The sequence below is a fragment of the Schistocerca nitens genome, unplaced genomic scaffold, assembly GCF_023898315.1.
Source record: "Schistocerca nitens isolate TAMUIC-IGC-003100 unplaced genomic scaffold, iqSchNite1.1 HiC_scaffold_333, whole genome shotgun sequence".
NCBI lineage: Eukaryota > Metazoa > Arthropoda > Insecta > Orthoptera > Acrididae > Schistocerca > Schistocerca nitens.
In genome coordinates, this window is record NW_026045867.1 from 1 (window position 1) to 22,460 (window position 22,460).

At 52.4% G+C, this 22,460-nt stretch overlaps 46 non-coding genes across 46 annotated transcripts; 36 read left to right on the forward strand and 10 right to left on the reverse strand.

Annotated features, from left to right (window-relative positions):
- Nucleotides 1-86: 86 nt before the first annotated feature.
- On the reverse strand, nucleotides 87-158 carry Trnag-ucc (transfer RNA glycine (anticodon UCC)). Its single transcript has one exon. It is a non-coding gene; the product is annotated as a tRNA-Gly (tRNA).
- Nucleotides 159-488: 330 nt separating this feature from the next.
- Trnag-gcc (transfer RNA glycine (anticodon GCC)) lies at nucleotides 489-559 on the forward strand. Its single transcript has one exon. It is a non-coding gene; the product is annotated as a tRNA-Gly (tRNA).
- Nucleotides 560-857: 298 nt separating this feature from the next.
- Nucleotides 858-930, forward strand: Trnam-cau (transfer RNA methionine (anticodon CAU)). Its single transcript has one exon. It is a non-coding gene; the product is annotated as a tRNA-Met (tRNA).
- A 453-nt stretch (nucleotides 931-1,383) lies between these two features.
- Nucleotides 1,384-1,455, forward strand: Trnae-uuc (transfer RNA glutamic acid (anticodon UUC)). Its single transcript has one exon. It is a non-coding gene; the product is annotated as a tRNA-Glu (tRNA).
- A 256-nt stretch (nucleotides 1,456-1,711) lies between these two features.
- Trnai-aau (transfer RNA isoleucine (anticodon AAU)) lies at nucleotides 1,712-1,785 on the forward strand. The gene has a single exon. It is a non-coding gene; the product is annotated as a tRNA-Ile (tRNA).
- Nucleotides 1,786-2,551: 766 nt separating this feature from the next.
- Nucleotides 2,552-2,623, reverse strand: Trnag-ucc (transfer RNA glycine (anticodon UCC)). Its single transcript has one exon. It is a non-coding gene; the product is annotated as a tRNA-Gly (tRNA).
- Nucleotides 2,624-2,953: 330 nt separating this feature from the next.
- On the forward strand, nucleotides 2,954-3,024 carry Trnag-gcc (transfer RNA glycine (anticodon GCC)). The gene has a single exon. It is a non-coding gene; the product is annotated as a tRNA-Gly (tRNA).
- Nucleotides 3,025-3,322: 298 nt separating this feature from the next.
- Trnam-cau (transfer RNA methionine (anticodon CAU)) lies at nucleotides 3,323-3,395 on the forward strand. The gene has a single exon. It is a non-coding gene; the product is annotated as a tRNA-Met (tRNA).
- A 453-nt stretch (nucleotides 3,396-3,848) lies between these two features.
- Trnae-uuc (transfer RNA glutamic acid (anticodon UUC)) lies at nucleotides 3,849-3,920 on the forward strand. The gene has a single exon. It is a non-coding gene; the product is annotated as a tRNA-Glu (tRNA).
- Nucleotides 3,921-4,176: 256 nt separating this feature from the next.
- Nucleotides 4,177-4,250, forward strand: Trnai-aau (transfer RNA isoleucine (anticodon AAU)). Its single transcript has one exon. It is a non-coding gene; the product is annotated as a tRNA-Ile (tRNA).
- A 766-nt stretch (nucleotides 4,251-5,016) lies between these two features.
- Nucleotides 5,017-5,088, reverse strand: Trnag-ucc (transfer RNA glycine (anticodon UCC)). Its single transcript has one exon. It is a non-coding gene; the product is annotated as a tRNA-Gly (tRNA).
- A 330-nt stretch (nucleotides 5,089-5,418) lies between these two features.
- Nucleotides 5,419-5,489, forward strand: Trnag-gcc (transfer RNA glycine (anticodon GCC)). Its single transcript has one exon. It is a non-coding gene; the product is annotated as a tRNA-Gly (tRNA).
- A 298-nt stretch (nucleotides 5,490-5,787) lies between these two features.
- Trnam-cau (transfer RNA methionine (anticodon CAU)) lies at nucleotides 5,788-5,860 on the forward strand. The gene has a single exon. It is a non-coding gene; the product is annotated as a tRNA-Met (tRNA).
- Nucleotides 5,861-6,313: 453 nt separating this feature from the next.
- Nucleotides 6,314-6,385, forward strand: Trnae-uuc (transfer RNA glutamic acid (anticodon UUC)). Its single transcript has one exon. It is a non-coding gene; the product is annotated as a tRNA-Glu (tRNA).
- A 256-nt stretch (nucleotides 6,386-6,641) lies between these two features.
- On the forward strand, nucleotides 6,642-6,715 carry Trnai-aau (transfer RNA isoleucine (anticodon AAU)). The gene has a single exon. It is a non-coding gene; the product is annotated as a tRNA-Ile (tRNA).
- A 766-nt stretch (nucleotides 6,716-7,481) lies between these two features.
- Nucleotides 7,482-7,553, reverse strand: Trnag-ucc (transfer RNA glycine (anticodon UCC)). Its single transcript has one exon. It is a non-coding gene; the product is annotated as a tRNA-Gly (tRNA).
- A 330-nt stretch (nucleotides 7,554-7,883) lies between these two features.
- On the forward strand, nucleotides 7,884-7,954 carry Trnag-gcc (transfer RNA glycine (anticodon GCC)). Its single transcript has one exon. It is a non-coding gene; the product is annotated as a tRNA-Gly (tRNA).
- A 298-nt stretch (nucleotides 7,955-8,252) lies between these two features.
- Nucleotides 8,253-8,325, forward strand: Trnam-cau (transfer RNA methionine (anticodon CAU)). Its single transcript has one exon. It is a non-coding gene; the product is annotated as a tRNA-Met (tRNA).
- Nucleotides 8,326-8,778: 453 nt separating this feature from the next.
- Nucleotides 8,779-8,850, forward strand: Trnae-uuc (transfer RNA glutamic acid (anticodon UUC)). Its single transcript has one exon. It is a non-coding gene; the product is annotated as a tRNA-Glu (tRNA).
- A 256-nt stretch (nucleotides 8,851-9,106) lies between these two features.
- Trnai-aau (transfer RNA isoleucine (anticodon AAU)) lies at nucleotides 9,107-9,180 on the forward strand. The gene has a single exon. It is a non-coding gene; the product is annotated as a tRNA-Ile (tRNA).
- A 766-nt stretch (nucleotides 9,181-9,946) lies between these two features.
- On the reverse strand, nucleotides 9,947-10,018 carry Trnag-ucc (transfer RNA glycine (anticodon UCC)). The gene has a single exon. It is a non-coding gene; the product is annotated as a tRNA-Gly (tRNA).
- A 330-nt stretch (nucleotides 10,019-10,348) lies between these two features.
- Trnag-gcc (transfer RNA glycine (anticodon GCC)) lies at nucleotides 10,349-10,419 on the forward strand. Its single transcript has one exon. It is a non-coding gene; the product is annotated as a tRNA-Gly (tRNA).
- A 298-nt stretch (nucleotides 10,420-10,717) lies between these two features.
- Trnam-cau (transfer RNA methionine (anticodon CAU)) lies at nucleotides 10,718-10,790 on the forward strand. Its single transcript has one exon. It is a non-coding gene; the product is annotated as a tRNA-Met (tRNA).
- Nucleotides 10,791-11,243: 453 nt separating this feature from the next.
- Trnae-uuc (transfer RNA glutamic acid (anticodon UUC)) lies at nucleotides 11,244-11,315 on the forward strand. Its single transcript has one exon. It is a non-coding gene; the product is annotated as a tRNA-Glu (tRNA).
- A 256-nt stretch (nucleotides 11,316-11,571) lies between these two features.
- Trnai-aau (transfer RNA isoleucine (anticodon AAU)) lies at nucleotides 11,572-11,645 on the forward strand. The gene has a single exon. It is a non-coding gene; the product is annotated as a tRNA-Ile (tRNA).
- Nucleotides 11,646-12,411: 766 nt separating this feature from the next.
- Trnag-ucc (transfer RNA glycine (anticodon UCC)) lies at nucleotides 12,412-12,483 on the reverse strand. The gene has a single exon. It is a non-coding gene; the product is annotated as a tRNA-Gly (tRNA).
- Nucleotides 12,484-12,813: 330 nt separating this feature from the next.
- On the forward strand, nucleotides 12,814-12,884 carry Trnag-gcc (transfer RNA glycine (anticodon GCC)). The gene has a single exon. It is a non-coding gene; the product is annotated as a tRNA-Gly (tRNA).
- A 298-nt stretch (nucleotides 12,885-13,182) lies between these two features.
- Nucleotides 13,183-13,255, forward strand: Trnam-cau (transfer RNA methionine (anticodon CAU)). Its single transcript has one exon. It is a non-coding gene; the product is annotated as a tRNA-Met (tRNA).
- A 453-nt stretch (nucleotides 13,256-13,708) lies between these two features.
- On the forward strand, nucleotides 13,709-13,780 carry Trnae-uuc (transfer RNA glutamic acid (anticodon UUC)). Its single transcript has one exon. It is a non-coding gene; the product is annotated as a tRNA-Glu (tRNA).
- A 256-nt stretch (nucleotides 13,781-14,036) lies between these two features.
- Trnai-aau (transfer RNA isoleucine (anticodon AAU)) lies at nucleotides 14,037-14,110 on the forward strand. Its single transcript has one exon. It is a non-coding gene; the product is annotated as a tRNA-Ile (tRNA).
- A 766-nt stretch (nucleotides 14,111-14,876) lies between these two features.
- Nucleotides 14,877-14,948, reverse strand: Trnag-ucc (transfer RNA glycine (anticodon UCC)). The gene has a single exon. It is a non-coding gene; the product is annotated as a tRNA-Gly (tRNA).
- Nucleotides 14,949-15,278: 330 nt separating this feature from the next.
- Nucleotides 15,279-15,349, forward strand: Trnag-gcc (transfer RNA glycine (anticodon GCC)). Its single transcript has one exon. It is a non-coding gene; the product is annotated as a tRNA-Gly (tRNA).
- A 298-nt stretch (nucleotides 15,350-15,647) lies between these two features.
- Trnam-cau (transfer RNA methionine (anticodon CAU)) lies at nucleotides 15,648-15,720 on the forward strand. The gene has a single exon. It is a non-coding gene; the product is annotated as a tRNA-Met (tRNA).
- A 453-nt stretch (nucleotides 15,721-16,173) lies between these two features.
- Trnae-uuc (transfer RNA glutamic acid (anticodon UUC)) lies at nucleotides 16,174-16,245 on the forward strand. Its single transcript has one exon. It is a non-coding gene; the product is annotated as a tRNA-Glu (tRNA).
- Nucleotides 16,246-16,501: 256 nt separating this feature from the next.
- Nucleotides 16,502-16,575, forward strand: Trnai-aau (transfer RNA isoleucine (anticodon AAU)). The gene has a single exon. It is a non-coding gene; the product is annotated as a tRNA-Ile (tRNA).
- A 766-nt stretch (nucleotides 16,576-17,341) lies between these two features.
- On the reverse strand, nucleotides 17,342-17,413 carry Trnag-ucc (transfer RNA glycine (anticodon UCC)). The gene has a single exon. It is a non-coding gene; the product is annotated as a tRNA-Gly (tRNA).
- Nucleotides 17,414-17,743: 330 nt separating this feature from the next.
- Nucleotides 17,744-17,814, forward strand: Trnag-gcc (transfer RNA glycine (anticodon GCC)). Its single transcript has one exon. It is a non-coding gene; the product is annotated as a tRNA-Gly (tRNA).
- Nucleotides 17,815-18,112: 298 nt separating this feature from the next.
- Trnam-cau (transfer RNA methionine (anticodon CAU)) lies at nucleotides 18,113-18,185 on the forward strand. The gene has a single exon. It is a non-coding gene; the product is annotated as a tRNA-Met (tRNA).
- Nucleotides 18,186-18,638: 453 nt separating this feature from the next.
- Trnae-uuc (transfer RNA glutamic acid (anticodon UUC)) lies at nucleotides 18,639-18,710 on the forward strand. The gene has a single exon. It is a non-coding gene; the product is annotated as a tRNA-Glu (tRNA).
- A 256-nt stretch (nucleotides 18,711-18,966) lies between these two features.
- Nucleotides 18,967-19,040, forward strand: Trnai-aau (transfer RNA isoleucine (anticodon AAU)). The gene has a single exon. It is a non-coding gene; the product is annotated as a tRNA-Ile (tRNA).
- A 766-nt stretch (nucleotides 19,041-19,806) lies between these two features.
- Nucleotides 19,807-19,878, reverse strand: Trnag-ucc (transfer RNA glycine (anticodon UCC)). The gene has a single exon. It is a non-coding gene; the product is annotated as a tRNA-Gly (tRNA).
- Nucleotides 19,879-20,208: 330 nt separating this feature from the next.
- Trnag-gcc (transfer RNA glycine (anticodon GCC)) lies at nucleotides 20,209-20,279 on the forward strand. Its single transcript has one exon. It is a non-coding gene; the product is annotated as a tRNA-Gly (tRNA).
- A 298-nt stretch (nucleotides 20,280-20,577) lies between these two features.
- On the forward strand, nucleotides 20,578-20,650 carry Trnam-cau (transfer RNA methionine (anticodon CAU)). The gene has a single exon. It is a non-coding gene; the product is annotated as a tRNA-Met (tRNA).
- Nucleotides 20,651-21,103: 453 nt separating this feature from the next.
- Trnae-uuc (transfer RNA glutamic acid (anticodon UUC)) lies at nucleotides 21,104-21,175 on the forward strand. The gene has a single exon. It is a non-coding gene; the product is annotated as a tRNA-Glu (tRNA).
- Nucleotides 21,176-21,431: 256 nt separating this feature from the next.
- On the forward strand, nucleotides 21,432-21,505 carry Trnai-aau (transfer RNA isoleucine (anticodon AAU)). The gene has a single exon. It is a non-coding gene; the product is annotated as a tRNA-Ile (tRNA).
- A 766-nt stretch (nucleotides 21,506-22,271) lies between these two features.
- On the reverse strand, nucleotides 22,272-22,343 carry Trnag-ucc (transfer RNA glycine (anticodon UCC)). The gene has a single exon. It is a non-coding gene; the product is annotated as a tRNA-Gly (tRNA).
- Nucleotides 22,344-22,460: the final 117 nt, after the last annotated feature.

Sequence of the window (22,460 nt, forward strand, 5' to 3'; positions counted from 1 at the left end):
TGGCCTGCAGCGACTAAGAGGGGGAAAGAAACATTAATTTAAGGACGCGTGGCAAAAGTACTCGTACGCAAAAGTAAAAAGCCGGCTGCGGTGGCCGGGAATCGAACCCGGATCAACTGCTTGGAAGGCAACTATGCTGACCATTACACCACCACCGCACAGTTTCCTTCCGCGCACGCCGCGCTGTGTCTGCTTCCCGCCTGTCGGCGGCGGCTCAAGGTGGTCGTAGCTGTAGGCGCATTACGGGGTGGGCGAGCGCACCCAGACAGCGTCTCGACGCACATTTCGCGTCCTTTGGCAAGAGTCGTCGCGTGCGTGCGCCGCACGAGTACTTAGACGATCGCATTCTGGCGTCATTTTTAAGCAGTGCAGTGCAGGATTCAGCGTCTGTAGCATTCTCTCGAGAGGATGCGACGGCGCTGGACGGTAGTCCCACTTTCCCTTCAGGCGTCTCCGCGGAAAGCACCAGGAAGCTGTTAACTAGCTGAGCATCGGTGGTTCAGTGGTAGAATGCTCGCCTGCCACGCGGGCGGCCCGGGTTCGATTCCCGGCCGATGCATCATTTTCTTTTTTCTCCGATAATGGTGCCGCGTGTGTTTCGCACTCGAACTGCGTGAGCCATGAGAATGAACCGCGGGATTCCGTGTGGAAAGAACCAAACATGCAGCGCGCACGACTTGTCGTTTGGGCGCTTGCGTGCTATTGTACGTACTGGCGTCGGCCTAGCATAGCAAGTTGCCTGTCGCGCCGGGAATGCACGTGTAGCAACGGAAAAAAGTTAGCCAGGAAGTGCAGATAGACTCTCCTCCACTGGTATTCGGTACTTACAGAGATTCCAGAGGGTGCGGCGATCACCTGCCTCGGTAGCGCAGTAGGCAGCGCGTAAGTCTCATAATCTTAAGGTCGTGAGTTCGATCCTCACCCGGGGCATTTAATTTACTTTCGTTCACAGCTAAATTGACGGCTCTGCGGTTGCGAAGGAGCGAAACACTTTGTAGTTCGTTATGCACAAGGCTTCAACGACTCAGCGTGAAAATGTTCACTTCCCGTTATTACTACTTGCAGTTCCTTTCTAATTTTTTTAGAAAAATGTACTAGTAGTAAAACTGAATTTCGTATGATGTAACATATAAAGTCACACAATGTACGACCTGCTATATAATGCCAGGCAGCAGGTCTTTAGTAGCAAAATAAGTAAATAAATATTACTACTTACAGGTTTGGTTTCCCTCCTACCCCAGTAACAACGAGACCAAAAGCAATGGTTTGTGACTGTTGCCATGCGCGCCTCGGCATGGTCGCGCGAAAAGATGCTCGCAAACAGGGAAAGTGCGACACGGAGAGCGAGTGGACGGCGTGTAAGCACGATGGAATATGCGCGCGTCCGGTGTGGTCTAGTGGCTAGGATACCTGGCTTTCACCCAGGAGGCCCGGGTTCGATTCCCGGTACCGGAACGGAATTTTTTCGGAACAAATCACGACAAGTTTTGACCGTGCGAAATGCTGTTTCACGTCCTCCTCGCATTATAGCTACTGGTTCGCAAACGTCAGCCGAAAACAGTCGAGAGAAACGGGCACGCAATGAAATTACTAAGAGCAGCGGAATAAAGGGAGGAGAGACGCTGGTCCACTGTTGGACTGCTGCATAGAAATGTTACATGGCAATACGCACAGCAATTGCCGCAAAGCGATGGAAGTCTCTTTGCACCGAGGCCCGTTAGCTCAGTTGGTTAGAGCGTCGTGCTAATAACGCGAAGGTCGTGGGTTCGATCCCCCCACGGGCCACTACGATTTTACTATTTCAAAAAGGCAACGCCGATTTCCCCGGGGAAGCATGGTGACAAAGAAATCGTCACATTGTTGTGGGAGCTGCTAGGGGACCCGAACGCGACGTGTCGGGACGCGCTAAAACACTTCACTGGTCACAGCACGCTGAACACACAGTTTCTCGTCCGATCACCGCTACTGCGCGACGCTGGGCGTTGTCAGTGCTTGGGCGGGTGACCGCCTGCGAACGCAGGGCACTGTCGACAGTTTCAATTCGTATTTCTCTTTCCTCTTCGCTTTCGGAGCTGCAGCGCTATTCGGTCATGGGCACTGGCGCCACGTTTTGCCTCTCGGTATGCCAAGTCGCGCCGTGCGGCCACAGTGTAATGAAGGAGCGTGTTGTAAAACACGCAACAAAGAAAGAAAGGAAGGATGGAAGGAAGGAAGGAAGGAATGAATGTACTAGTAATAAAACTGAATTTGTATGACAGAACATGTATAATCACACAATGATAACAGGCAGCGGGTCTTTACCTGAGGCATAAGTAATGTTGTGCCCGCCTCGCCATACCTCTCTCAGTCGTTTCGCGTGCTTGTCCTTTTGATATAGGCCGATTGGAGAGCGTCAGCTCTCGCGTCAGCCGAGCAAAGTCGAGACAAGTCGAGACTCAAGGGGAATCGACGCACACACTATAGGGTGGCCTGCAGCGACTAAGAGGGGGAAAGAAACATTAATTTAAGGACGCGTGGCAAAAGTACTCGTACGCAAAAGTAAAAAGCCGGCTGCGGTGGCCGGGAATCGAACCCGGATCAACTGCTTGGAAGGCAACTATGCTGACCATTACACCACCACCGCACAGTTTCCTTCCGCGCACGCCGCGCTGTGTCTGCTTCCCGCCTGTCGGCGGCGGCTCAAGGTGGTCGTAGCTGTAGGCGCATTACGGGGTGGGCGAGCGCACCCAGACAGCGTCTCGACGCACATTTCGCGTCCTTTGGCAAGAGTCGTCGCGTGCGTGCGCCGCATGAGTACTTAGACGATCGCATTCTGGCGTCATTTTTAAGCAGTGCAGTGCAGGATTCAGCGTCTGTAGCATTCTCTCGAGAGGATGCGACGGCGCTGGACGGTAGTCCCACTTTCCCTTCAGGCGTCTCCGCGGAAAGCACCAGGAAGCTGTTAACTAGCTGAGCATCGGTGGTTCAGTGGTAGAATGCTCGCCTGCCACGCGGGCGGCCCGGGTTCGATTCCCGGCCGATGCATCATTTTCTTTTTTCTCCGATAATGGTGCCGCGTGTGTTTCGCACTCGAACTGCGTGAGCCATGAGAATGAACCGCGGGATTCCGTGTGGAAAGAACCAAACATGCAGCGCGCACGACTTGTCGTTTGGGCGCTTGCGTGCTATTGTACGTACTGGCGTCGGCCTAGCATAGCAAGTTGCCTGTCGCGCCGGGAATGCACGTGTAGCAACGGAAAAAAGTTAGCCAGGAAGTGCAGATAGACTCTCCTCCACTGGTATTCGGTACTTACAGAGATTCCAGAGGGTGCGGCGATCACCTGCCTCGGTAGCGCAGTAGGCAGCGCGTAAGTCTCATAATCTTAAGGTCGTGAGTTCGATCCTCACCCGGGGCATTTAATTTACTTTCGTTCACAGCTAAATTGACGGCTCTGCGGTTGCGAAGGAGCGAAACACTTTGTAGTTCGTTATGCACAAGGCTTCAACGACTCAGCGTGAAAATGTTCACTTCCCGTTATTACTACTTGCAGTTCCTTTCTAATTTTTTTAGAAAAATGTACTAGTAGTAAAACTGAATTTCGTATGATGTAACATATAAAGTCACACAATGTACGACCTGCTATATAATGACAGGCAGCAGGTCTTTAGTAGCAAAATAAGTAAATAAATATTACTACTTACAGGTTTGGTTTCCCTCCTACCCCAGTAACAACGAGACCAAAAGCAATGGTTTGTGACTGTTGCCATGCGCGCCTCGGCATGGTCGCGCGAAAAGATGCTCGCAAACAGGGAAAGTGCGACACGGAGAGCGAGTGGACGGCGTGTAAGCACGATGGAATATGCGCGCGTCCGGTGTGGTCTAGTGGCTAGGATACCTGGCTTTCACCCAGGAGGCCCGGGTTCGATTCCCGGTACCGGAACGGAATTTTTTCGGAACAAATCACGACAAGTTTTGACCGTGCGAAATGCTGTTTCACGTCCTCCTCGCATTATAGCTACTGGTTCGCAAACGTCAGCCGAAAACAGTCGAGAGAAACGGGCACGCAATGAAATTACTAAGAGCAGCGGAATAAAGGGAGGAGAGACGCTGGTCCACTGTTGGACTGCTGCATAGAAATGTTACATGGCAATACGCACAGCAATTGCCGCAAAGCGATGGAAGTCTCTTTGCACCGAGGCCCGTTAGCTCAGTTGGTTAGAGCGTCGTGCTAATAACGCGAAGGTCGTGGGTTCGATCCCCCCACGGGCCACTACGATTTTACTATTTCAAAAAGGCAACGCCGATTTCCCCGGGGAAGCATGGTGACAAAGAAATCGTCACATTGTTGTGGGAGCTGCTAGGGGACCCGAACGCGACGTGTCGGGACGCGCTAAAACACTTCACTGGTCACAGCACGCTGAACACACAGTTTCTCGTCCGATCACCGCTACTGCGCGACGCTGGGCGTTGTCAGTGCTTGGGCGGGTGACCGCCTGCGAACGCAGGGCACTGTCGACAGTTTCAATTCGTATTTCTCTTTCCTCTTCGCTTTCGGAGCTGCAGCGCTATTCGGTCATGGGCACTGGCGCCACGTTTTGCCTCTCGGTATGCCAAGTCGCGCCGTGCGGCCACAGTGTAATGAAGGAGCGTGTTGTAAAACACGCAACAAAGAAAGAAAGGAAGGATGGAAGGAAGGAAGGAAGGAATGAATGTACTAGTAATAAAACTGAATTTGTATGACAGAACATGTATAATCACACAATGATAACAGGCAGCGGGTCTTTACCTGAGGCATAAGTAATGTTGTGCCCGCCTCGCCATACCTCTCTCAGTCGTTTCGCGTGCTTGTCCTTTTGATATAGGCCGATTGGAGAGCGTCAGCTCTCGCGTCAGCCGAGCAAAGTCGAGACAAGTCGAGACTCAAGGGGAATCGACGCACACACTATAGGGTGGCCTGCAGCGACTAAGAGGGGGAAAGAAACATTAATTTAAGGACGCGTGGCAAAAGTACTCGTACGCAAAAGTAAAAAGCCGGCTGCGGTGGCCGGGAATCGAACCCGGATCAACTGCTTGGAAGGCAACTATGCTGACCATTACACCACCACCGCACAGTTTCCTTCCGCGCACGCCGCGCTGTGTCTGCTTCCCGCCTGTCGGCGGCGGCTCAAGGTGGTCGTAGCTGTAGGCGCATTACGGGGTGGGCGAGCGCACCCAGACAGCGTCTCGACGCACATTTCGCGTCCTTTGGCAAGAGTCGTCGCGTGCGTGCGCCGCACGAGTACTTAGACGATCGCATTCTGGCGTCATTTTTAAGCAGTGCAGTGCAGGATTCAGCGTCTGTAGCATTCTCTCGAGAGGATGCGACGGCGCTGGACGGTAGTCCCACTTTCCCTTCAGGCGTCTCCGCGGAAAGCACCAGGAAGCTGTTAACTAGCTGAGCATCGGTGGTTCAGTGGTAGAATGCTCGCCTGCCACGCGGGCGGCCCGGGTTCGATTCCCGGCCGATGCATCATTTTCTTTTTTCTCCGATAATGGTGCCGCGTGTGTTTCGCACTCGAACTGCGTGAGCCATGAGAATGAACCGCGGGATTCCGTGTGGAAAGAACCAAACATGCAGCGCGCACGACTTGTCGTTTGGGCGCTTGCGTGCTATTGTACGTACTGGCGTCGGCCTAGCATAGCAAGTTGCCTGTCGCGCCGGGAATGCACGTGTAGCAACGGAAAAAAGTTAGCCAGGAAGTGCAGATAGACTCTCCTCCACTGGTATTCGGTACTTACAGAGATTCCAGAGGGTGCGGCGATCACCTGCCTCGGTAGCGCAGTAGGCAGCGCGTAAGTCTCATAATCTTAAGGTCGTGAGTTCGATCCTCACCCGGGGCATTTAATTTACTTTCGTTCACAGCTAAATTGACGGCTCTGCGGTTGCGAAGGAGCGAAACACTTTGTAGTTCGTTATGCACAAGGCTTCAACGACTCAGCGTGAAAATGTTCACTTCCCGTTATTACTACTTGCAGTTCCTTTCTAATTTTTTTAGAAAAATGTACTAGTAGTAAAACTGAATTTCGTATGATGTAACATATAAAGTCACACAATGTACGACCTGCTATATAATGACAGGCAGCAGGTCTTTAGTAGCAAAATAAGTAAATAAATATTACTACTTACAGGTTTGGTTTCCCTCCTACCCCAGTAACAACGAGACCAAAAGCAATGGTTTGTGACTGTTGCCATGCGCGCCTCGGCATGGTCGCGCGAAAAGATGCTCGCAAACAGGGAAAGTGCGACACGGAGAGCGAGTGGACGGCGTGTAAGCACGATGGAATATGCGCGCGTCCGGTGTGGTCTAGTGGCTAGGATACCTGGCTTTCACCCAGGAGGCCCGGGTTCGATTCCCGGTACCGGAACGGAATTTTTTCGGAACAAATCACGACAAGTTTTGACCGTGCGAAATGCTGTTTCACGTCCTCCTCGCATTATAGCTACTGGTTCGCAAACGTCAGCCGAAAACAGTCGAGAGAAACGGGCACGCAATGAAATTACTAAGAGCAGCGGAATAAAGGGAGGAGAGACGCTGGTCCACTGTTGGACTGCTGCATAGAAATGTTACATGGCAATACGCACAGCAATTGCCGCAAAGCGATGGAAGTCTCTTTGCACCGAGGCCCGTTAGCTCAGTTGGTTAGAGCGTCGTGCTAATAACGCGAAGGTCGTGGGTTCGATCCCCCCACGGGCCACTACGATTTTACTATTTCAAAAAGGCAACGCCGATTTCCCCGGGGAAGCATGGTGACAAAGAAATCGTCACATTGTTGTGGGAGCTGCTAGGGGACCCGAACGCGACGTGTCGGGACGCGCTAAAACACTTCACTGGTCACAGCACGCTGAACACACAGTTTCTCGTCCGATCACCGCTACTGCGCGACGCTGGGCGTTGTCAGTGCTTGGGCGGGTGACCGCCTGCGAACGCAGGGCACTGTCGACAGTTTCAATTCGTATTTCTCTTTCCTCTTCGCTTTCGGAGCTGCAGCGCTATTCGGTCATGGGCACTGGCGCCACGTTTTGCCTCTCGGTATGCCAAGTCGCGCCGTGCGGCCACAGTGTAATGAAGGAGCGTGTTGTAAAACACGCAACAAAGAAAGAAAGGAAGGATGGAAGGAAGGAAGGAAGGAATGAATGTACTAGTAATAAAACTGAATTTGTATGACAGAACATGTATAATCACACAATGATAACAGGCAGCGGGTCTTTACCTGAGGCATAAGTAATGTTGTGCCCGCCTCGCCATACCTCTCTCAGTCGTTTCGCGTGCTTGTCCTTTTGATATAGGCCGATTGGAGAGCGTCAGCTCTCGCGTCAGCCGAGCAAAGTCGAGACAAGTCGAGACTCAAGGGGAATCGACGCACACACTATAGGGTGGCCTGCAGCGACTAAGAGGGGGAAAGAAACATTAATTTAAGGACGCGTGGCAAAAGTACTCGTACGCAAAAGTAAAAAGCCGGCTGCGGTGGCCGGGAATCGAACCCGGATCAACTGCTTGGAAGGCAACTATGCTGACCATTACACCACCACCGCACAGTTTCCTTCCGCGCACGCCGCGCTGTGTCTGCTTCCCGCCTGTCGGCGGCGGCTCAAGGTGGTCGTAGCTGTAGGCGCATTACGGGGTGGGCGAGCGCACCCAGACAGCGTCTCGACGCACATTTCGCGTCCTTTGGCAAGAGTCGTCGCGTGCGTGCGCCGCACGAGTACTTAGACGATCGCATTCTGGCGTCATTTTTAAGCAGTGCAGTGCAGGATTCAGCGTCTGTAGCATTCTCTCGAGAGGATGCGACGGCGCTGGACGGTAGTCCCACTTTCCCTTCAGGCGTCTCCGCGGAAAGCACCAGGAAGCTGTTAACTAGCTGAGCATCGGTGGTTCAGTGGTAGAATGCTCGCCTGCCACGCGGGCGGCCCGGGTTCGATTCCCGGCCGATGCATCATTTTCTTTTTTCTCCGATAATGGTGCCGCGTGTGTTTCGCACTCGAACTGCGTGAGCCATGAGAATGAACCGCGGGATTCCGTGTGGAAAGAACCAAACATGCAGCGCGCACGACTTGTCGTTTGGGCGCTTGCGTGCTATTGTACGTACTGGCGTCGGCCTAGCATAGCAAGTTGCCTGTCGCGCCGGGAATGCACGTGTAGCAACGGAAAAAAGTTAGCCAGGAAGTGCAGATAGACTCTCCTCCACTGGTATTCGGTACTTACAGAGATTCCAGAGGGTGCGGCGATCACCTGCCTCGGTAGCGCAGTAGGCAGCGCGTAAGTCTCATAATCTTAAGGTCGTGAGTTCGATCCTCACCCGGGGCATTTAATTTACTTTCGTTCACAGCTAAATTGACGGCTCTGCGGTTGCGAAGGAGCGAAACACTTTGTAGTTCGTTATGCACAAGGCTTCAACGACTCAGCGTGAAAATGTTCACTTCCCGTTATTACTACTTGCAGTTCCTTTCTAATTTTTTTAGAAAAATGTACTAGTAGTAAAACTGAATTTCGTATGATGTAACATATAAAGTCACACAATGTACGACCTGCTATATAATGACAGGCAGCAGGTCTTTAGTAGCAAAATAAGTAAATAAATATTACTACTTACAGGTTTGGTTTCCCTCCTACCCCAGTAACAACGAGACCAAAAGCAATGGTTTGTGACTGTTGCCATGCGCGCCTCGGCATGGTCGCGCGAAAAGATGCTCGCAAACAGGGAAAGTGCGACACGGAGAGCGAGTGGACGGCGTGTAAGCACGATGGAATATGCGCGCGTCCGGTGTGGTCTAGTGGCTAGGATACCTGGCTTTCACCCAGGAGGCCCGGGTTCGATTCCCGGTACCGGAACGGAATTTTTTCGGAACAAATCACGACAAGTTTTGACCGTGCGAAATGCTGTTTCACGTCCTCCTCGCATTATAGCTACTGGTTCGCAAACGTCAGCCGAAAACAGTCGAGAGAAACGGGCACGCAATGAAATTACTAAGAGCAGCGGAATAAAGGGAGGAGAGACGCTGGTCCACTGTTGGACTGCTGCATAGAAATGTTACATGGCAATACGCACAGCAATTGCCGCAAAGCGATGGAAGTCTCTTTGCACCGAGGCCCGTTAGCTCAGTTGGTTAGAGCGTCGTGCTAATAACGCGAAGGTCGTGGGTTCGATCCCCCCACGGGCCACTACGATTTTACTATTTCAAAAAGGCAACGCCGATTTCCCCGGGGAAGCATGGTGACAAAGAAATCGTCACATTGTTGTGGGAGCTGCTAGGGGACCCGAACGCGACGTGTCGGGACGCGCTAAAACACTTCACTGGTCACAGCACGCTGAACACACAGTTTCTCGTCCGATCACCGCTACTGCGCGACGCTGGGCGTTGTCAGTGCTTGGGCGGGTGACCGCCTGCGAACGCAGGGCACTGTCGACAGTTTCAATTCGTATTTCTCTTTCCTCTTCGCTTTCGGAGCTGCAGCGCTATTCGGTCATGGGCACTGGCGCCACGTTTTGCCTCTCGGTATGCCAAGTCGCGCCGTGCGGCCACAGTGTAATGAAGGAGCGTGTTGTAAAACACGCAACAAAGAAAGAAAGGAAGGATGGAAGGAAGGAAGGAAGGAATGAATGTACTAGTAATAAAACTGAATTTGTATGACAGAACATGTATAATCACACAATGATAACAGGCAGCGGGTCTTTACCTGAGGCATAAGTAATGTTGTGCCCGCCTCGCCATACCTCTCTCAGTCGTTTCGCGTGCTTGTCCTTTTGATATAGGCCGATTGGAGAGCGTCAGCTCTCGCGTCAGCCGAGCAAAGTCGAGACAAGTCGAGACTCAAGGGGAATCGACGCACACACTATAGGGTGGCCTGCAGCGACTAAGAGGGGGAAAGAAACATTAATTTAAGGACGCGTGGCAAAAGTACTCGTACGCAAAAGTAAAAAGCCGGCTGCGGTGGCCGGGAATCGAACCCGGATCAACTGCTTGGAAGGCAACTATGCTGACCATTACACCACCACCGCACAGTTTCCTTCCGCGCACGCCGCGCTGTGTCTGCTTCCCGCCTGTCGGCGGCGGCTCAAGGTGGTCGTAGCTGTAGGCGCATTACGGGGTGGGCGAGCGCACCCAGACAGCGTCTCGACGCACATTTCGCGTCCTTTGGCAAGAGTCGTCGCGTGCGTGCGCCGCACGAGTACTTAGACGATCGCATTCTGGCGTCATTTTTAAGCAGTGCAGTGCAGGATTCAGCGTCTGTAGCATTCTCTCGAGAGGATGCGACGGCGCTGGACGGTAGTCCCACTTTCCCTTCAGGCGTCTCCGCGGAAAGCACCAGGAAGCTGTTAACTAGCTGAGCATCGGTGGTTCAGTGGTAGAATGCTCGCCTGCCACGCGGGCGGCCCGGGTTCGATTCCCGGCCGATGCATCATTTTCTTTTTTCTCCGATAATGGTGCCGCGTGTGTTTCGCACTCGAACTGCGTGAGCCATGAGAATGAACCGCGGGATTCCGTGTGGAAAGAACCAAACATGCAGCGCGCACGACTTGTCGTTTGGGCGCTTGCGTGCTATTGTACGTACTGGCGTCGGCCTAGCATAGCAAGTTGCCTGTCGCGCCGGGAATGCACGTGTAGCAACGGAAAAAAGTTAGCCAGGAAGTGCAGATAGACTCTCCTCCACTGGTATTCGGTACTTACAGAGATTCCAGAGGGTGCGGCGATCACCTGCCTCGGTAGCGCAGTAGGCAGCGCGTAAGTCTCATAATCTTAAGGTCGTGAGTTCGATCCTCACCCGGGGCATTTAATTTACTTTCGTTCACAGCTAAATTGACGGCTCTGCGGTTGCGAAGGAGCGAAACACTTTGTAGTTCGTTATGCACAAGGCTTCAACGACTCAGCGTGAAAATGTTCACTTCCCGTTATTACTACTTGCAGTTCCTTTCTAATTTTTTTAGAAAAATGTACTAGTAGTAAAACTGAATTTCGTATGATGTAACATATAAAGTCACACAATGTACGACCTGCTATATAATGACAGGCAGCAGGTCTTTAGTAGCAAAATAAGTAAATAAATATTACTACTTACAGGTTTGGTTTCCCTCCTACCCCAGTAACAACGAGACCAAAAGCAATGGTTTGTGACTGTTGCCATGCGCGCCTCGGCATGGTCGCGCGAAAAGATGCTCGCAAACAGGGAAAGTGCGACACGGAGAGCGAGTGGACGGCGTGTAAGCACGATGGAATATGCGCGCGTCCGGTGTGGTCTAGTGGCTAGGATACCTGGCTTTCACCCAGGAGGCCCGGGTTCGATTCCCGGTACCGGAACGGAATTTTTTCGGAACAAATCACGACAAGTTTTGACCGTGCGAAATGCTGTTTCACGTCCTCCTCGCATTATAGCTACTGGTTCGCAAACGTCAGCCGAAAACAGTCGAGAGAAACGGGCACGCAATGAAATTACTAAGAGCAGCGGAATAAAGGGAGGAGAGACGCTGGTCCACTGTTGGACTGCTGCATAGAAATGTTACATGGCAATACGCACAGCAATTGCCGCAAAGCGATGGAAGTCTCTTTGCACCGAGGCCCGTTAGCTCAGTTGGTTAGAGCGTCGTGCTAATAACGCGAAGGTCGTGGGTTCGATCCCCCCACGGGCCACTACGATTTTACTATTTCAAAAAGGCAACGCCGATTTCCCCGGGGAAGCATGGTGACAAAGAAATCGTCACATTGTTGTGGGAGCTGCTAGGGGACCCGAACGCGACGTGTCGGGACGCGCTAAAACACTTCACTGGTCACAGCACGCTGAACACACAGTTTCTCGTCCGATCACCGCTACTGCGCGACGCTGGGCGTTGTCAGTGCTTGGGCGGGTGACCGCCTGCGAACGCAGGGCACTGTCGACAGTTTCAATTCGTATTTCTCTTTCCTCTTCGCTTTCGGAGCTGCAGCGCTATTCGGTCATGGGCACTGGCGCCACGTTTTGCCTCTCGGTATGCCAAGTCGCGCCGTGCGGCCACAGTGTAATGAAGGAGCGTGTTGTAAAACACGCAACAAAGAAAGAAAGGAAGGATGGAAGGAAGGAAGGAAGGAATGAATGTACTAGTAATAAAACTGAATTTGTATGACAGAACATGTATAATCACACAATGATAACAGGCAGCGGGTCTTTACCTGAGGCATAAGTAATGTTGTGCCCGCCTCGCCATACCTCTCTCAGTCGTTTCGCGTGCTTGTCCTTTTGATATAGGCCGATTGGAGAGCGTCAGCTCTCGCGTCAGCCGAGCAAAGTCGAGACAAGTCGAGACTCAAGGGGAATCGACGCACACACTATAGGGTGGCCTGCAGCGACTAAGAGGGGGAAAGAAACATTAATTTAAGGACGCGTGGCAAAAGTACTCGTACGCAAAAGTAAAAAGCCGGCTGCGGTGGCCGGGAATCGAACCCGGATCAACTGCTTGGAAGGCAACTATGCTGACCATTACACCACCACCGCACAGTTTCCTTCCGCGCACGCCGCGCTGTGTCTGCTTCCCGCCTGTCGGCGGCGGCTCAAGGTGGTCGTAGCTGTAGGCGCATTACGGGGTGGGCGAGCGCACCCAGACAGCGTCTCGACGCACATTTCGCGTCCTTTGGCAAGAGTCGTCGCGTGCGTGCGCCGCACGAGTACTTAGACGATCGCATTCTGGCGTCATTTTTAAGCAGTGCAGTGCAGGATTCAGCGTCTGTAGCATTCTCTCGAGAGGATGCGACGGCGCTGGACGGTAGTCCCACTTTCCCTTCAGGCGTCTCCGCGGAAAGCACCAGGAAGCTGTTAACTAGCTGAGCATCGGTGGTTCAGTGGTAGAATGCTCGCCTGCCACGCGGGCGGCCCGGGTTCGATTCCCGGCCGATGCATCATTTTCTTTTTTCTCCGATAATGGTGCCGCGTGTGTTTCGCACTCGAACTGCGTGAGCCATGAGAATGAACCGCGGGATTCCGTGTGGAAAGAACCAAACATGCAGCGCGCACGACTTGTCGTTTGGGCGCTTGCGTGCTATTGTACGTACTGGCGTCGGCCTAGCATAGCAAGTTGCCTGTCGCGCCGGGAATGCACGTGTAGCAACGGAAAAAAGTTAGCCAGGAAGTGCAGATAGACTCTCCTCCACTGGTATTCGGTACTTACAGAGATTCCAGAGGGTGCGGCGATCACCTGCCTCGGTAGCGCAGTAGGCAGCGCGTAAGTCTCATAATCTTAAGGTCGTGAGTTCGATCCTCACCCGGGGCATTTAATTTACTTTCGTTCACAGCTAAATTGACGGCTCTGCGGTTGCGAAGGAGCGAAACACTTTGTAGTTCGTTATGCACAAGGCTTCAACGACTCAGCGTGAAAATGTTCACTTCCCGTTATTACTACTTGCAGTTCCTTTCTAATTTTTTTAGAAAAATGTACTAGTAGTAAAACTGAATTTCGTATGATGTAACATATAAAGTCACACAATGTACGACCTGCTATATAATGACAGGCAGCAGGTCTTTAGTAGCAAAATAAGTAAATAAATATTACTACTTACAGGTTTGGTTTCCCTCCTACCCCAGTAACAACGAGACCAAAAGCAATGGTTTGTGACTGTTGCCATGCGCGCCTCGGCATGGTCGCGCGAAAAGATGCTCGCAAACAGGGAAAGTGCGACACGGAGAGCGAGTGGACGGCGTGTAAGCACGATGGAATATGCGCGCGTCCGGTGTGGTCTAGTGGCTAGGATACCTGGCTTTCACCCAGGAGGCCCGGGTTCGATTCCCGGTACCGGAACGGAATTTTTTCGGAACAAATCACGACAAGTTTTGACCGTGCGAAATGCTGTTTCACGTCCTCCTCGCATTATAGCTACTGGTTCGCAAACGTCAGCCGAAAACAGTCGAGAGAAACGGGCACGCAATGAAATTACTAAGAGCAGCGGAATAAAGGGAGGAGAGACGCTGGTCCACTGTTGGACTGCTGCATAGAAATGTTACATGGCAATACGCACAGCAATTGCCGCAAAGCGATGGAAGTCTCTTTGCACCGAGGCCCGTTAGCTCAGTTGGTTAGAGCGTCGTGCTAATAACGCGAAGGTCGTGGGTTCGATCCCCCCACGGGCCACTACGATTTTACTATTTCAAAAAGGCAACGCCGATTTCCCCGGGGAAGCATGGTCACAAAGAAATCGTCACATTGTTGTGGGAGCTGCTAGGGGACCCGAACGCGACGTGTCGGGACGCGCTAAAACACTTCACTGGTCACAGCACGCTGAACACACAGTTTCTCGTCCGATCACCGCTACTGCGCGACGCTGGGCGTTGTCAGTGCTTGGGCGGGTGACCGCCTGCGAACGCAGGGCACTGTCGACAGTTTCAATTCGTATTTCTCTTTCCTCTTCGCTTTCGGAGCTGCAGCGCTATTCGGTCATGGGCACTGGCGCCACGTTTTGCCTCTCGGTATGCCAAGTCGCGCCGTGCGGCCACAGTGTAATGAAGGAGCGTGTTGTAAAACACGCAACAAAGAAAGAAAGGAAGGATGGAAGGAAGGAAGGAAGGAATGAATGTACTAGTAATAAAACTGAATTTGTATGACAGAACATGTATAATCACACAATGATAACAGGCAGCGGGTCTTTACCTGAGGCATAAGTAATGTTGTGCCCGCCTCGCCATACCTCTCTCAGTCGTTTCGCGTGCTTGTCCTTTTGATATAGGCCGATTGGAGAGCGTCAGCTCTCGCGTCAGCCGAGCAAAGTCGAGACAAGTCGAGACTCAAGGGGAATCGACGCACACACTATAGGGTGGCCTGCAGCGACTAAGAGGGGGAAAGAAACATTAATTTAAGGACGCGTGGCAAAAGTACTCGTACGCAAAAGTAAAAAGCCGGCTGCGGTGGCCGGGAATCGAACCCGGATCAACTGCTTGGAAGGCAACTATGCTGACCATTACACCACCACCGCACAGTTTCCTTCCGCGCACGCCGCGCTGTGTCTGCTTCCCGCCTGTCGGCGGCGGCTCAAGGTGGTCGTAGCTGTAGGCGCATTACGGGGTGGGCGAGCGCACCCAGACAGCGTCTCGACGCACATTTCGCGTCCTTTGGCAAGAGTCGTCGCGTGCGTGCGCCGCACGAGTACTTAGACGATCGCATTCTGGCGTCATTTTTAAGCAGTGCAGTGCAGGATTCAGCGTCTGTAGCATTCTCTCGAGAGGATGCGACGGCGCTGGACGGTAGTCCCACTTTCCCTTCAGGCGTCTCCGCGGAAAGCACCAGGAAGCTGTTAACTAGCTGAGCATCGGTGGTTCAGTGGTAGAATGCTCGCCTGCCACGCGGGCGGCCCGGGTTCGATTCCCGGCCGATGCATCATTTTCTTTTTTCTCCGATAATGGTGCCGCGTGTGTTTCGCACTCGAACTGCGTGAGCCATGAGAATGAACCGCGGGATTCCGTGTGGAAAGAACCAAACATGCAGCGCGCACGACTTGTCGTTTGGGCGCTTGCGTGCTATTGTACGTACTGGCGTCGGCCTAGCATAGCAAGTTGCCTGTCGCGCCGGGAATGCACGTGTAGCAACGGAAAAAAGTTAGCCAGGAAGTGCAGATAGACTCTCCTCCACTGGTATTCGGTACTTACAGAGATTCCAGAGGGTGCGGCGATCACCTGCCTCGGTAGCGCAGTAGGCAGCGCGTAAGTCTCATAATCTTAAGGTCGTGAGTTCGATCCTCACCCGGGGCATTTAATTTACTTTCGTTCACAGCTAAATTGACGGCTCTGCGGTTGCGAAGGAGCGAAACACTTTGTAGTTCGTTATGCACAAGGCTTCAACGACTCAGCGTGAAAATGTTCACTTCCCGTTATTACTACTTGCAGTTCCTTTCTAATTTTTTTAGAAAAATGTACTAGTAGTAAAACTGAATTTCGTATGATGTAACATATAAAGTCACACAATGTACGACCTGCTATATAATGACAGGCAGCAGGTCTTTAGTAGCAAAATAAGTAAATAAATATTACTACTTACAGGTTTGGTTTCCCTCCTACCCCAGTAACAACGAGACCAAAAGCAATGGTTTGTGACTGTTGCCATGCGCGCCTCGGCATGGTCGCGCGAAAAGATGCTCGCAAACAGGGAAAGTGCGACACGGAGAGCGAGTGGACGGCGTGTAAGCACGATGGAATATGCGCGCGTCCGGTGTGGTCTAGTGGCTAGGATACCTGGCTTTCACCCAGGAGGCCCGGGTTCGATTCCCGGTACCGGAACGGAATTTTTTCGGAACAAATCACGACAAGTTTTGACCGTGCGAAATGCTGTTTCACGTCCTCCTCGCATTATAGCTACTGGTTCGCAAACGTCAGCCGAAAACAGTCGAGAGAAACGGGCACGCAATGAAATTACTAAGAGCAGCGGAATAAAGGGAGGAGAGACGCTGGTCCACTGTTGGACTGCTGCATAGAAATGTTACATGGCAATACGCACAGCAATTGCCGCAAAGCGATGGAAGTCTCTTTGCACCGAGGCCCGTTAGCTCAGTTGGTTAGAGCGTCGTGCTAATAACGCGAAGGTCGTGGGTTCGATCCCCCCACGGGCCACTACGATTTTACTATTTCAAAAAGGCAACGCCGATTTCCCCGGGGAAGCATGGTGACAAAGAAATCGTCACATTGTTGTGGGAGCTGCTAGGGGACCCGAACGCGACGTGTCGGGACGCGCTAAAACACTTCACTGGTCACAGCACGCTGAACACACAGTTTCTCGTCCGATCACCGCTACTGCGCGACGCTGGGCGTTGTCAGTGCTTGGGCGGGTGACCGCCTGCGAACGCAGGGCACTGTCGACAGTTTCAATTCGTATTTCTCTTTCCTCTTCGCTTTCGGAGCTGCAGCGCTATTCGGTCATGGGCACTGGCGCCACGTTTTGCCTCTCGGTATGCCAAGTCGCGCCGTGCGGCCACAGTGTAATGAAGGAGCGTGTTGTAAAACACGCAACAAAGAAAGAAAGGAAGGATGGAAGGAAGGAAGGAAGGAATGAATGTACTAGTAATAAAACTGAATTTGTATGACAGAACATGTATAATCACACAATGATAACAGGCAGCGGGTCTTTACCTGAGGCATAAGTAATGTTGTGCCCGCCTCGCCATACCTCTCTCAGTCGTTTCGCGTGCTTGTCCTTTTGATATAGGCCGATTGGAGAGCGTCAGCTCTCGCGTCAGCCGAGCAAAGTCGAGACAAGTCGAGACTCAAGGGGAATCGACGCACACACTATAGGGTGGCCTGCAGCGACTAAGAGGGGGAAAGAAACATTAATTTAAGGACGCGTGGCAAAAGTACTCGTACGCAAAAGTAAAAAGCCGGCTGCGGTGGCCGGGAATCGAACCCGGATCAACTGCTTGGAAGGCAACTATGCTGACCATTACACCACCACCGCACAGTTTCCTTCCGCGCACGCCGCGCTGTGTCTGCTTCCCGCCTGTCGGCGGCGGCTCAAGGTGGTCGTAGCTGTAGGCGCATTACGGGGTGGGCGAGCGCACCCAGACAGCGTCTCGACGCACATTTCGCGTCCTTTGGCAAGAGTCGTCGCGTGCGTGCGCCGCACGAGTACTTAGACGATCGCATTCTGGCGTCATTTTTAAGCAGTGCAGTGCAGGATTCAGCGTCTGTAGCATTCTCTCGAGAGGATGCGACGGCGCTGGACGGTAGTCCCACTTTCCCTTCAGGCGTCTCCGCGGAAAGCACCAGGAAGCTGTTAACTAGCTGAGCATCGGTGGTTCAGTGGTAGAATGCTCGCCTGCCACGCGGGCGGCCCGGGTTCGATTCCCGGCCGATGCATCATTTTCTTTTTTCTCCGATAATGGTGCCGCGTGTGTTTCGCACTCGAACTGCGTGAGCCATGAGAATGAACCGCGGGATTCCGTGTGGAAAGAACCAAACATGCAGCGCGCACGACTTGTCGTTTGGGCGCTTGCGTGCTATTGTACGTACTGGCGTCGGCCTAGCATAGCAAGTTGCCTGTCGCGCCGGGAATGCACGTGTAGCAACGGAAAAAAGTTAGCCAGGAAGTGCAGATAGACTCTCCTCCACTGGTATTCGGTACTTACAGAGATTCCAGAGGGTGCGGCGATCACCTGCCTCGGTAGCGCAGTAGGCAGCGCGTAAGTCTCATAATCTTAAGGTCGTGAGTTCGATCCTCACCCGGGGCATTTAATTTACTTTCGTTCACAGCTAAATTGACGGCTCTGCGGTTGCGAAGGAGCGAAACACTTTGTAGTTCGTTATGCACAAGGCTTCAACGACTCAGCGTGAAAATGTTCACTTCCCGTTATTACTACTTGCAGTTCCTTTCTAATTTTTTTAGAAAAATGTACTAGTAGTAAAACTGAATTTCGTATGATGTAACATATAAAGTCACACAATGTACGACCTGCTATATAATGACAGGCAGCAGGTCTTTAGTAGCAAAATAAGTAAATAAATATTACTACTTACAGGTTTGGTTTCCCTCCTACCCCAGTAACAACGAGACCAAAAGCAATGGTTTGTGACTGTTGCCATGCGCGCCTCGGCATGGTCGCGCGAAAAGATGCTCGCAAACAGGGAAAGTGCGACACGGAGAGCGAGTGGACGGCGTGTAAGCACGATGGAATATGCGCGCGTCCGGTGTGGTCTAGTGGCTAGGATACCTGGCTTTCACCCAGGAGGCCCGGGTTCGATTCCCGGTACCGGAACGGAATTTTTTCGGAACAAATCACGACAAGTTTTGACCGTGCGAAATGCTGTTTCACGTCCTCCTCGCATTATAGCTACTGGTTCGCAAACGTCAGCCGAAAACAGTCGAGAGAAACGGGCACGCAATGAAATTACTAAGAGCAGCGGAATAAAGGGAGGAGAGACGCTGGTCCACTGTTGGACTGCTGCATAGAAATGTTACATGGCAATACGCACAGCAATTGCCGCAAAGCGATGGAAGTCTCTTTGCACCGAGGCCCGTTAGCTCAGTTGGTTAGAGCGTCGTGCTAATAACGCGAAGGTCGTGGGTTCGATCCCCCCACGGGCCACTACGATTTTACTATTTCAAAAAGGCAACGCCGATTTCCCCGGGGAAGCATGGTGACAAAGAAATCGTCACATTGTTGTGGGAGCTGCTAGGGGACCCGAACGCGACGTGTCGGGACGCGCTAAAACACTTCACTGGTCACAGCACGCTGAACACACAGTTTCTCGTCCGATCACCGCTACTGCGCGACGCTGGGCGTTGTCAGTGCTTGGGCGGGTGACCGCCTGCGAACGCAGGGCACTGTCGACAGTTTCAATTCGTATTTCTCTTTCCTCTTCGCTTTCGGAGCTGCAGCGCTATTCGGTCATGGGCACTGGCGCCACGTTTTGCCTCTCGGTATGCCAAGTCGCGCCGTGCGGCCACAGTGTAATGAAGGAGCGTGTTGTAAAACACGCAACAAAGAAAGAAAGGAAGGATGGAAGGAAGGAAGGAAGGAATGAATGTACTAGTAATAAAACTGAATTTGTATGACAGAACATGTATAATCACACAATGATAACAGGCAGCGGGTCTTTACCTGAGGCATAAGTAATGTTGTGCCCGCCTCGCCATACCTCTCTCAGTCGTTTCGCGTGCTTGTCCTTTTGATATAGGCCGATTGGAGAGCGTCAGCTCTCGCGTCAGCCGAGCAAAGTCGAGACAAGTCGAGACTCAAGGGGAATCGACGCACACACTATAGGGTGGCCTGCAGCGACTAAGAGGGGGAAAGAAACATTAATTTAAGGACGCGTGGCAAAAGTACTCGTACGCAAAAGTAAAAAGCCGGCTGCGGTGGCCGGGAATCGAACCCGGATCAACTGCTTGGAAGGCAACTATGCTGACCATTACACCACCACCGCACAGTTTCCTTCCGCGCACGCCGCGCTGTGTCTGCTTCCCGCCTGTCGGCGGCGGCTCAAGGTGGTCGTAGCTGTAGGCGCATTACGGGGTGGGCGAGCGCACCCAGACAGCGTCTCGACGCACATTTCGCGTCCTTTGGCAAGAGTCGTCGCGTGCGTGCGCCGCACGAGTACTTAGACGATCGCATTCTGGCGTCATTTTTAAGCAGTGCAGTGCAGGATTCAGCGTCTGTAGCATTCTCTCGAGAGGATGCGACGGCGCTGGACGGTAGTCCCACTTTCCCTTCAGGCGTCTCCGCGGAAAGCACCAGGAAGCTGTTAACTAGCTGAGCATCGGTGGTTCAGTGGTAGAATGCTCGCCTGCCACGCGGGCGGCCCGGGTTCGATTCCCGGCCGATGCATCATTTTCTTTTTTCTCCGATAATGGTGCCGCGTGTGTTTCGCACTCGAACTGCGTGAGCCATGAGAATGAACCGCGGGATTCCGTGTGGAAAGAACCAAACATGCAGCGCGCACGACTTGTCGTTTGGGCGCTTGCGTGCTATTGTACGTACTGGCGTCGGCCTAGCATAGCAAGTTGCCTGTCGCGCCGGGAATGCACGTGTAGCAACGGAAAAAAGTTAGCCAGGAAGTGCAGATAGACTCTCCTCCACTGGTATTCGGTACTTACAGAGATTCCAGAGGGTGCGGCGATCACCTGCCTCGGTAGCGCAGTAGGCAGCGCGTAAGTCTCATAATCTTAAGGTCGTGAGTTCGATCCTCACCCGGGGCATTTAATTTACTTTCGTTCACAGCTAAATTGACGGCTCTGCGGTTGCGAAGGAGCGAAACACTTTGTAGTTCGTTATGCACAAGGCTTCAACGACTCAGCGTGAAAATGTTCACTTCCCGTTATTACTACTTGCAGTTCCTTTCTAATTTTTTTAGAAAAATGTACTAGTAGTAAAACTGAATTTCGTATGATGTAACATATAAAGTCACACAATGTACGACCTGCTATATAATGACAGGCAGCAGGTCTTTAGTAGCAAAATAAGTAAATAAATATTACTACTTACAGGTTTGGTTTCCCTCCTACCCCAGTAACAACGAGACCAAAAGCAATGGTTTGTGACTGTTGCCATGCGCGCCTCGGCATGGTCGCGCGAAAAGATGCTCGCAAACAGGGAAAGTGCGACACGGAGAGCGAGTGGACGGCGTGTAAGCACGATGGAATATGCGCGCGTCCGGTGTGGTCTAGTGGCTAGGATACCTGGCTTTCACCCAGGAGGCCCGGGTTCGATTCCCGGTACCGGAACGGAATTTTTTCGGAACAAATCACGACAAGTTTTGACCGTGCGAAATGCTGTTTCACGTCCTCCTCGCATTATAGCTACTGGTTCGCAAACGTCAGCCGAAAACAGTCGAGAGAAACGGGCACGCAATGAAATTACTAAGAGCAGCGGAATAAAGGGAGGAGAGACGCTGGTCCACTGTTGGACTGCTGCATAGAAATGTTACATGGCAATACGCACAGCAATTGCCGCAAAGCGATGGAAGTCTCTTTGCACCGAGGCCCGTTAGCTCAGTTGGTTAGAGCGTCGTGCTAATAACGCGAAGGTCGTGGGTTCGATCCCCCCACGGGCCACTACGATTTTACTATTTCAAAAAGGCAACGCCGATTTCCCCGGGGAAGCATGGTGACAAAGAAATCGTCACATTGTTGTGGGAGCTGCTAGGGGACCCGAACGCGACGTGTCGGGACGCGCTAAAACACTTCACTGGTCACAGCACGCTGAACACACAGTTTCTCGTCCGATCACCGCTACTGCGCGACGCTGGGCGTTGTCAGTGCTTGGGCGGGTGACCGCCTGCGAACGCAGGGCACTGTCGACAGTTTCAATTCGTATTTCTCTTTCCTCTTCGCTTTCGGAGCTGCAGCGCTATTCGGTCATGGGCACTGGCGCCACGTTTTGCCTCTCGGTATGCCAAGTCGCGCCGTGCGGCCACAGTGTAATGAAGGAGCGTGTTGTAAAACACGCAACAAAGAAAGAAAGGAAGGATGGAAGGAAGGAAGGAAGGAATGAATGTACTAGTAATAAAACTGAATTTGTATGACAGAACATGTATAATCACACAATGATAACAGGCAGCGGGTCTTTACCTGAGGCATAAGTAATGTTGTGCCCGCCTCGCCATACCTCTCTCAGTCGTTTCGCGTGCTTGTCCTTTTGATATAGGCCGATTGGAGAGCGTCAGCTCTCGCGTCAGCCGAGCAAAGTCGAGACAAGTCGAGACTCAAGGGGAATCGACGCACACACTATAGGGTGGCCTGCAGCGACTAAGAGGGGGAAAGAAACATTAATTTAAGGACGCGTGGCAAAAGTACTCGTACGCAAAAGTAAAAAGCCGGCTGCGGTGGCCGGGAATCGAACCCGGATCAACTGCTTGGAAGGCAACTATGCTGACCATTACACCACCACCGCACAGTTTCCTTCCGCGCACGCCGCGCTGTGTCTGCTTCCCGCCTGTCGGCGGCGGCTCAAGGTGGTCGTAGCTGTAGGCGCATTACGGGGTGGGCGAGCGCACCCAGACAGCGTCTC